Source organism: Azolla caroliniana, unplaced genomic scaffold (genome assembly GCF_043228905.1).
Source record: "Azolla caroliniana isolate FFs.n. ecotype wild unplaced genomic scaffold, voAzoCaro1.0.p SCAF_65, whole genome shotgun sequence".
NCBI lineage: Eukaryota > Viridiplantae > Streptophyta > Polypodiopsida > Salviniales > Salviniaceae > Azolla > Azolla caroliniana.
Window position 1 is genome coordinate 131,659 of NW_028230500.1, and position 9,252 is coordinate 140,910.

The 9,252-nt window shown below is 46.8% G+C and overlaps 1 non-coding gene across 1 annotated transcript; it reads right to left on the reverse strand.

Annotated features, from left to right (window-relative positions):
• Positions 1 to 8,205: 8,205 nt before the first annotated feature.
• On the reverse strand, positions 8,206 to 8,278 carry TRNAA-UGC (transfer RNA alanine (anticodon UGC)). The gene has a single exon. It is a non-coding gene; the product is annotated as a tRNA-Ala (tRNA).
• Positions 8,279 to 9,252: the final 974 nt, after the last annotated feature.

Below are 9,252 nucleotides of genomic sequence, written 5' to 3' on the forward strand. Positions count from 1 at the left end.
CATGAGAGGAGTCACTACCAACTATTACTACGTCGTCATTGCCCTCTTTGGTCAGAGAAGTAGCCAATTTCTTTTGCATCTCTTAGTGATTGGAGATCGTATGCGCTACGCAGGCCATCTTCAGTAATGTTTTTTGGTTGATTGAGGGCCGTCTGACTTTACCGTAGCCGATAAGTAGCGTTAATCGTCTTCATCGCGCTGATGAAGCAGCGGGTTCATCCACCACCTTGGTTCTTCCCCGCAAGCAACTTCCGCCGTATTATCCATAGCTGTTCATCAAGAAGGCCTAGAGTTAGTTTTCCGATAAGATTCAAGCTACAATTTCAAACAGCACCTTTTCTTCATGAAGCGCAAGAAAACTGCACTGCGGAAGAAGAAGAAGCGGTAAAAAGTGTAATATAAATGGCTACCAAAGTTCTTCTTTTGAACTTTCAAGAAGGCCTGAATATTCATGGATTATTATACGATAATCTTTAATGCGGCTCAGATTGCGGAAAGAATTGAATGCTGGAATTTCGAAATTCCGTTGGTAAAATTCAGAAGGATCATGCAAGAAGGCAATATCATCTTCTGGCCATAATCTGCGAATCCAGCAAAGCAAAGCAAAGCAGCACTTTTCTTTTCACTTTAAACCGAGCCGGCGGCAATCTTGATGAATCACTGGCAAGAAGATGCTTTGCACTTTTCTTTCCACTTTAAAGCAGCAATCTTTGAACTCGGAAATGGCACTTTTCCCTGCAAGCCTGAAACGCACGCCTTCCCCAAAAGAAAAGCGGAACCACCTAACGAGTATTTTAAACAGCAAGCATGATGAACCGGCATGTTCATCAAACCAAACAGGTTCTTCATGCATGCATGAAGGCCTTCATGATGATGAAAACCGCTTCATTGGAATGTCACCGTCTCATTGACAACACGAATGATAACGAATTGACAATATGAATAGTCACGTTAGTTTCCCATTCTTAAGCATGGATTATTATACAATAATCTTCATTTGCTTTTTTACTGTTGACAACATGTAGTGCGGGGGCAGGGTTTGAACCCGCAGTCTTCAGGTCATGAGCCTGACGAGTTGGCCATTTACTCCACCCCGCAAGCAAGCAAGCAATTGATCTCTCTCTAGCGAATCGGAATTTATTTTAGAAAAAAAGAAGCCAGAAAATAGATTGCCATAGCCATGGGTTCAAACCTTTCCCCGAAGCTGCCGGCCGAAATCAACCGTTGCCAGTCGTTGTGTCCAACGAAGCTACGCGTAATGACTGTCCCTACCAAAAGACAAACAAACAAAGCATTTCTATAGGAGGTAACTGGGCCAATTCCCGCAAACCACCTATAGGTTAGGTGGCGGTGATCTATCGGCTTGTTCAATTCCCGCCGTTATCCGCTCACCCGCCTAACGCTCCTACAAACAAAAGGGAGGGTCTCCTTAGTAATTACGTGAGGGGGCCTCCTTCCCCATCTCTTGAACTAGACTGAACCAGTTGTTACTGATGATAGAGAACTGGCAATTTTTTAGCGGAACGTAGCCGGATTTTTCTACACCTCTTCACTCAATAGCTTTTACTCCTTGATACCCTCAAGTATGTGTGGTTTGATTTTGTCGGGGAGTTCCTTCTCATATTAAGCGATCTATGTCAAAGGGATCTAGTCCGGGAACCCATTGACCGCCGCGAGGATAACTACAATCTGTCATTCGATAGGGATCAGGGGATATTATAGTTATTTAAGTACCTCGGTAAGCCTAGCGCCGCAATATGGCGAATACTAAATAGCGGGATCGAGGTCTGACCCAAATTACGCAGAAGCGGCAACTTCACGATGTTATGCCGGCTCCAATTTTAAGGTGCCACGAAGTGCTTTCATAGCTTTCGGCTAAGCGGCAGACCCAACACAACTAACGAGTAATCCTACGTTAATAACGAGCCAAACTCCGCGATAGAGAGGTTCAGTTTCCGGGAGGATTTATCCATCTGTAATGAGAATGACATTGATAAGAGTATAAACAGAAACGTCTCCAGCTTATATTTCAATGACGAGTGAAGCAATCGAGCTACCTACACCAGTCTAGTCTAACCTTTTGGCGGCTCTTTCCGATGAACAGAGATATGAATAGAAGACATCTCCGAGGGAAACCTCACAACCTAGTAGTCAACGTGGCGATAATGACATTTATCAATATGCCACTGATTACTTACTGGGATCGTCATAGATGATTAATGCGTGCATTCCATGATCTCTAGAAGACTCTCCCGTAGCACGACCAGGATGTAGTGCCGGGAATTACAGGAGAGCAGAATCCGAAGCCGTGACTACAACAATAATGAGATATTCCAGAGCACCGGCTTCCGGGGGAATCTTAACCGATTATGCCACGGTTGAACGTTTTTATCCAATCACTACGTACACGCGAAACAATTTTTCACTATCGAAGGTGCCCTATGCGTTGATTGGTTTCTAGTTCAGAATGGTATCAATAGCTATAGCAGTCTTTCCAGTTTGTCGGTCGCCGATTATCAGTTCCCGTTGACCACGACCTATAGGGACTAGGCTATCCACCGCTTTTAACCCTGTTTACATAGGTTCGTGGACAGATTTACGTGCAATAATCCCAGAGACTTTGACTTCTACACGTCTTCATTCTACCGCGCTCAAAGATAGAGTCAAGCTTCTGCCGAGGAGAAGTGATCGTAGTTGTGCTCTCCGAACCGTGCGGAATAGTCGCCCATTACACGGCTCTCTAACTTGACTTTATCTGGGTCTTGTTTAACCCCAGAGGCCGAAAGGAGGGTGGAAACTTCCTCACAAGTTCCCTCCTCCTTTCCTCCTTGGGGACCCACTTTGTGATTTCCTGAAGTCCACTCTCTCCTGGAGTTTGCAGAGAGGAAAATGGCTTTTCAGTTAAGTCAGGTAAAACTTGCTTGCCTTTTCGCCGAAAAAGCAATAGAAAAAAGTTATGAATACAAGAAAGAAGAAACCGCAACCGCAGCCCTGGATGATTCTTCCTGAAGTAAGTTCTAAAGAATGCCCTAACCAGATTGATTTATCCATTTCACGTAATTCGGTCGGTTACGTGTTTTTCATAGCACCTTTCATGTCGTGCCACATAAAGATGGATTACCTAAAATCAGTTGAATTCCTAAATCATGAAAACAACTTTCACACGACGGCATCAAACGGGGCAAATCATCCATCTAGGAAGAACAGGATGTGGTTCCCAAAGAATGCTTTGACACCAGTGTTTCCTTCCTGTACTCCAGTGTTTTCGGAGCATCCTAATGGTTACACAAAATGGTCAAAACCTTAAAGACTTTGGGATTATTAGAAACGAATACTTCCCACACGTGTTCTCTAGGAGAGATTAGTCTCCCGCGAGTGCCTAAAGAATAGACAATCGACACTTTCTTTTTCAACGAAGGGAGTCCTTCACATTCCCATAGCCCTTTCTCTCTAGCTTTCTCTTGCTATACCGTCGCCGTTGCTGTTCTCAACCCTTTCATAATGTTACGCGGGCAGGAGAGCACTGAGGTAAAGTAACGGACGAGGGGGCACTATGATGGGTGGAAGGGGCGGGCCGGTGATTTTCAAGAGCGGATACCTATCCCTAAACAAGGCACAAACCTTATCGACATACAGGTTCCTACTTGCTTGAAGGCCTATTAGCACAACTTTGTTGAAGATCGCCCAAAGTAGTACCTTCCTATAAATGTCAACGTCCAGTGTTCGCTCAACAATGTTATCCCTAGAATCCTCGAAAATTCATTGTCAGAAGCCCGGAAGACCCCTTGTAAGAACAGGAACCTGCCTTAGGCAAGCTACCACTTCACTTGGCCGGCAAGCTACCTGAATCTGCCGGTTCTTCGTAATGAGGAGAGGCCGGATCTCGATTCGTGCACTTTCCTATTGCCAGGTGGCTTCCTGGCCCTACCACTTTTGTTTTCAAAGGTGCTAGTTTTTTGTTTGTTTTGTTTTTTTGGCTGGCGCTTCAGTCATGAAATGAGTAACGAATAATAATAATATTCCGGCTGCGCGCTGTACTTTTCACTAACGCTTTTCGATGAAGCGGTTCATCGTGGCATGACTCGCCGCTTTCATTAACAGAATGGCTTTCTGCTGCTGCATAGGAGCGCGAAAGCAGCACCCATGTTGGCTGGGCTGGGCTGGGCTGGGCTGGGCTGGCGAAGTCTCAACACCCGTGCGTGCGTGCGTGCGTGCGTGCGTGCGTGCGTGCCCTCTATGAGCTGCAAGTACCTACCCGCATAATTTCCTTTAAGAGACCCTATTACATGACTAGGTCATTCCTTAACAGTGTGTGGAAGGTTAGAGAACCATCCACGAGGACCAGCCCGAAAAGAAAAGCTGCCTCCTGAACAAGTCACCTATAGCGTTGACGTGGACAAGCCCGGGATGCGCCCTCAGAGGCTGACCTGCGGCCGGCGGAAGAAGCGGAAAACCGCTCTTCTTTTCTTTGGCACTCTGGATCCACCTGCTAAACAAGCGGTGCTCCAGAAACCAGCAAATCGCCTACCAAAGATAGACAGGGAAAGCGTGTTCTGAAAGCAGCAGGCAGCACCGATAGCTCAATCGGATAGAGTACCTGGCTTCGAACCAGGTGGTTAGAGGTTCAAGTCCCCTTCGGTGCACACAAACCTTCCTTGAATGTTTCATAGAACGGTGTTGTTCTCCGGGAATTCTCGGTCGGCATGTTGGAGTGTCGGAGCCAAACCTTAATCTCATTTAAGTGGTATGGCGCTGCTAGATGACATTTGGTTCATTATCTTCTTCATACATAGAGGTAGGCAATTTCAGGCGCTACAACCCTACCTTAACCGGGCCACTTCACGTTTGGTTATTATTAACGTGAGAAATCGATAGGACCAAGTAAATTAGCGTACCATTGGTTTGCTGCTTTCTTTGAGGTCCTTTCCAATTCGTTTCTGCAAACTCCTTTCTTTTCACCTAGTGAGAGGAAAGTGCCTTAAGAAGGCATTTCAAGACGAAAGTAGGTTGGTTGTGAGCAGCTGACTATATGCGCCCCTCGCACACTGTCTTAGCATAAACTGCGGGACGGGATTCATCAAATAAATAGGGGCGGCGGCCCGGCCCGGCCCGGCCCGGCCCGGCCGGATGAAGCCGGCCAAAAGGCAGGCACAAGCCAAAGAACGACGATATCGGCCTTCATGCTTGCTTGCTTGCTTGCTTGCTTGCTGCCGTTGTATATCACCGCATGAAGGCCTAGAAATCCACATGAAGCAAGCACGATGAACCGCTTCTTCCGCATGAACCGCCTTCTTGCTTGCTTGCTTGCTTGCTTGCTTGCTTGATGAAGCCGCACGGTTCAACGCCAAGGAATAAAGGCAAAGTAACCGGCCGGCTCGTAAGTAATTATTTAATTTCAGGAGAATAGTTCCAATGGTAGAACAATGGTCTCCAAAACCAAAGGTTAAGGGTTCGAATCCCTTTTCTCCTGATTACCTGGCTTGGTACGAAGAGGTTGCGGGTCTCTTTACCTTGTTTTATCACCGGAATAGTCGAGACGACCTAGAATAGGCCTCTCTCCAAGTCCATACATGTCTATTGCCAGGGTTCTTCCTCATCCATAATACTCTGCTTTCCAGATCTCGAGGATGTTGGAGTAGAACAGGCGGCATATAATTCAAAAGAACCATCGGTATCAGTACCGATGCCGTACATGGTACTATTATGTATGTATGTATGTTAGGATACGCATCAGAGTAAAATGACGTAGCTTCGCCACTATCTAGTTGGATTTCCATTGAAACATTACCAAATTAGATTTTCCGCACCTATTTCTTTCAGAACAGCTAGCCAAGTCAGACCTTGGGCCTATCTCTATAGGTTGGTTTTTCAGATCCCATCACTCCAGGCTCAGTCGATCTTGGATCTTGCTCAATAGATCATATCTTTGGTATCTCACTGCCTGCGGTTCATCGCTGAAGGCGTTTGTTTAACTGTCTGTGCGGGGTCCATCGCTTCGCCTAGTCCTTGCACATGGTAGCACTTGGTTGCACTCATTCCTTCTTCGCATGGCTTAATGCATGCAAGAAGTATCCGTTCCGTAAAGGCAACGTTTCTCCAAGAAAGAAGAGCGAGGCATGCGGCGTTGCCGATGAAAGGCGGCGATGCCTTCCAAGCCGAGTGAGAAGAATGACTCAGACAAGAAGGCTATGAATGAGCAATGCTTTGAATGCCGCCTTAGGATCCTGGAGTAAAAGGATTCGAACCTTTGCGTGTCGGTATCAAAAACCGATGCCTTACCGCTTGGCTATACTCCATACAGTGGTAACCAAGGAAGAGAAGCAAAGCTCAGAGAACGGAATTTGCTTGCTGGGCGCAGCAAAGTAGTGAAAGACTGGCGAGTTAGGTATGGCAAGTAAATAGGCTTAGTAGGGCTCGAACCTACAATATTACCGTTATGAGCGGTACGTTTCAACCAATTAAACTATAAGCCCACTGCTGGCTGGCTGGCTGGCTGTTAGCCCTCTCAAGTAATGGAGTCGATGGATCTGTTGAGGGCAAAGCAGCCATATTTTTCTCCTTGAAAGATTAAGGACATAAACTTTTCAAATAGCTACACCTGGTTCTGGACCGATTGATGTGGATACAGAAGAGCAGGATGTGCTACCCATCATGGATAGCATAGTTCGAGCAACACTGAACTGAAAGGTATGACTGAAGTGTAATCGTTTTGTTGGCAGGCAAATAGACGACATATTCCTAGGGGGTTTTTTACCGATGCAGCACGCACGAAAAAATCGACTCGACTTTTCTTCGATGATTTAGACAGAGATTTCACCACCTACCACGAGTGGAATGGCAAGGTTCTGCCAGGACACCCAGCGGCAAGACAACCGTGAAAGGAAAGGCAGGGCCAAAGGATTATCATCCATCTCAGCCAGCGCGGAAAGAAAAGAAAAGAAGAGCTCTGCTTGCTCTTTTTGACAATAATTTCGCTACTCCAGTCATGGGCAGCATTATTACATGCATAGGGCGGACCCGAGCTCTTTTCGCTGCAGTTTTCCCTACGGCTTTCCTCCCCTCCTTTGGAAGTGTCAGCTAACTCCTGGAATCCCCCTTTCCCTCCTTCTAAGAAAACCATGCTCGGTTAGATCAGTGTGGACTGATGTTTCGTTCCACTGCTGCTGGAAAAGCCGCCAAATTCGTCACTGACTGGAGAGCGGGAACGACTCACTATCTCGTCTTATTCTCAGAGGCGAGAATGCTCTCAAATGGCTAACGGTGCTTTCAACTAAAGTTCCATTTCTTAACACAGCGAGGCTTATACTGTTTATTCGTACGACAATGCGCGACGCTCCACTATCCCATTGAAAAAGGATTCCGCAATCATTTACGTACTTAAACGCAGACTGAGTAATAGTAATTCATGCCATTCCTCGGGCTCAGACCACAGAGCTTCCTAGGAACTGGGAAAATGCTATAAATCTGTTTAAATAGCTTCGCTTTTTGCCCTAAAAGTCGCTCTGAAAATGTCACTTAGAGTGTTTTGACTAAGGGAAACAAAACCCACTAGACGAACAGCTACTAATATTTCCTCATTATATATTATTATTCATTCCAAACTCAAAACGCTAGAAATTGAAATAGCAAATAAAATCAATTCGCGCGTAAATCGTACTTATATTCTGTTGCTCTTCCTTGTCTGTTCTCGATATTCATGGCAGTTTCTTGGCCTTCATGCAGGCAAGCAAAAGGGCGGGCGCCACCAGCATGCATTTCTGGACTCGTGCCCGAAGAAAAGAAGCGGGCGGTAAGAAGCGGTTTTCATCATCCGGCGGGAGTGAAAAGAAAAGTTAGGTCGGGAGGTAGTGCACGCTCGCTGGTCCTGATATCAAAATTCTCGCCTTCGTGCCGTGTGTGTCTGGTTTCAATGAATTCCGCATGAAGGGGTGCGTGCGCGCAGGCAACAAGCCTGCCCTGGCAATTCCGGCCATAATCTGCGTGCGGTTTTCATCATCATGAAGGCCTTCATGATGAAAAAGGGGTTGGCGGGTTTGATGAACCGGTTGGTTTTCATCCGGATGAACCGGTTGGTTTTCATCCGGATGAACCGGCGGGTTAGCTTGCCCGTGAGGGCAGGCAGCTCTTTGTCCGCACGTATGTCGCCCGGGGAACCGGGCGGGGGATCTGCTGGATTTCTATCTAATGTGCCAATCTGTATACGAATGGAGACGATCGGACTTGAACCGATAACTTCATACTTGCAAAACATGCGTTCTACCGATTGAACTACGCCCCCATCCTCGTTCCATATGCAACACGTATCATATGGGCAAACACTGCTTGCTTGCTTGCTTGCTTGCTTGCTTGCTTGCTTGCTTGCTGCGGGAGGAGCTATTGTTTATACGTGCGTGCGTGCGTGCGTGCGTGCGTGCCCCCCTTTCTTCTTTTTACAGAGTTTAGGCTTTATCTAAGACATCCCGTCCTGTCGAAACTATGTCATACATAAAGGTGTGTCGTTGGCAGGTTCACTTTTGGTTTACCACTTCGATCGTATCGGCGCTAGAGAGAAGTCGCTTTCTCGAGAGCCGGCTACCTCATCATCTTGAAACTTCATTCCGCTCCTCTGGCCGCCTTACCCTGTTCTCTGCAAGAACCCCAAGGAGACGGGTTGTTGATTGCGCTTGCTTGATTGGCACCTCTAGTACGACACATCTTTCAGAATACGAGCGAATGCTCGGATCAGTAGATTCGAGCTCCTTATTCAGGAGTTGAGAAGTACGCAGGGCGGGCCTGCCGCTCGGCTATGACCTCGTTTCTTGAGCTAGAGGGGAATTTCACGAAATGGGTTGGCAAGAGCAGCAGACAGCAACTCGTATCACTCTCGTAATTCAGAGAAGAGAAAATGGGATTCGAACCCTCAACTTTTGCTCTTAGAGATCATTATTCCGGGAACCACTCTCCCAAACTAAATAGTTATTTCCCTACGTAGGAAAGTTCCAATGCGGGGTCTGGATCCAGTCGAGGCGCCGAGAGCCGCAGGCGTACCGCGTATTCTATTTACCAGTTTCTCCGGAAGGTCATGTCTGGGAACTTTGACTTGATAGTGTAGTGTGACGAGGCGAGAATTCTCGCTTTCCAAGAGAGAGTTGGTCAAACCCAACCCTAATTGCTCGGATAGCAACCAATGCACATTGCTGAGTGATAAGGTGGTTTTCCATGCTTGCTGCGAAGAGGCTTGCTTTCCTGAAAAAGCCGCTGTATACAGTGATT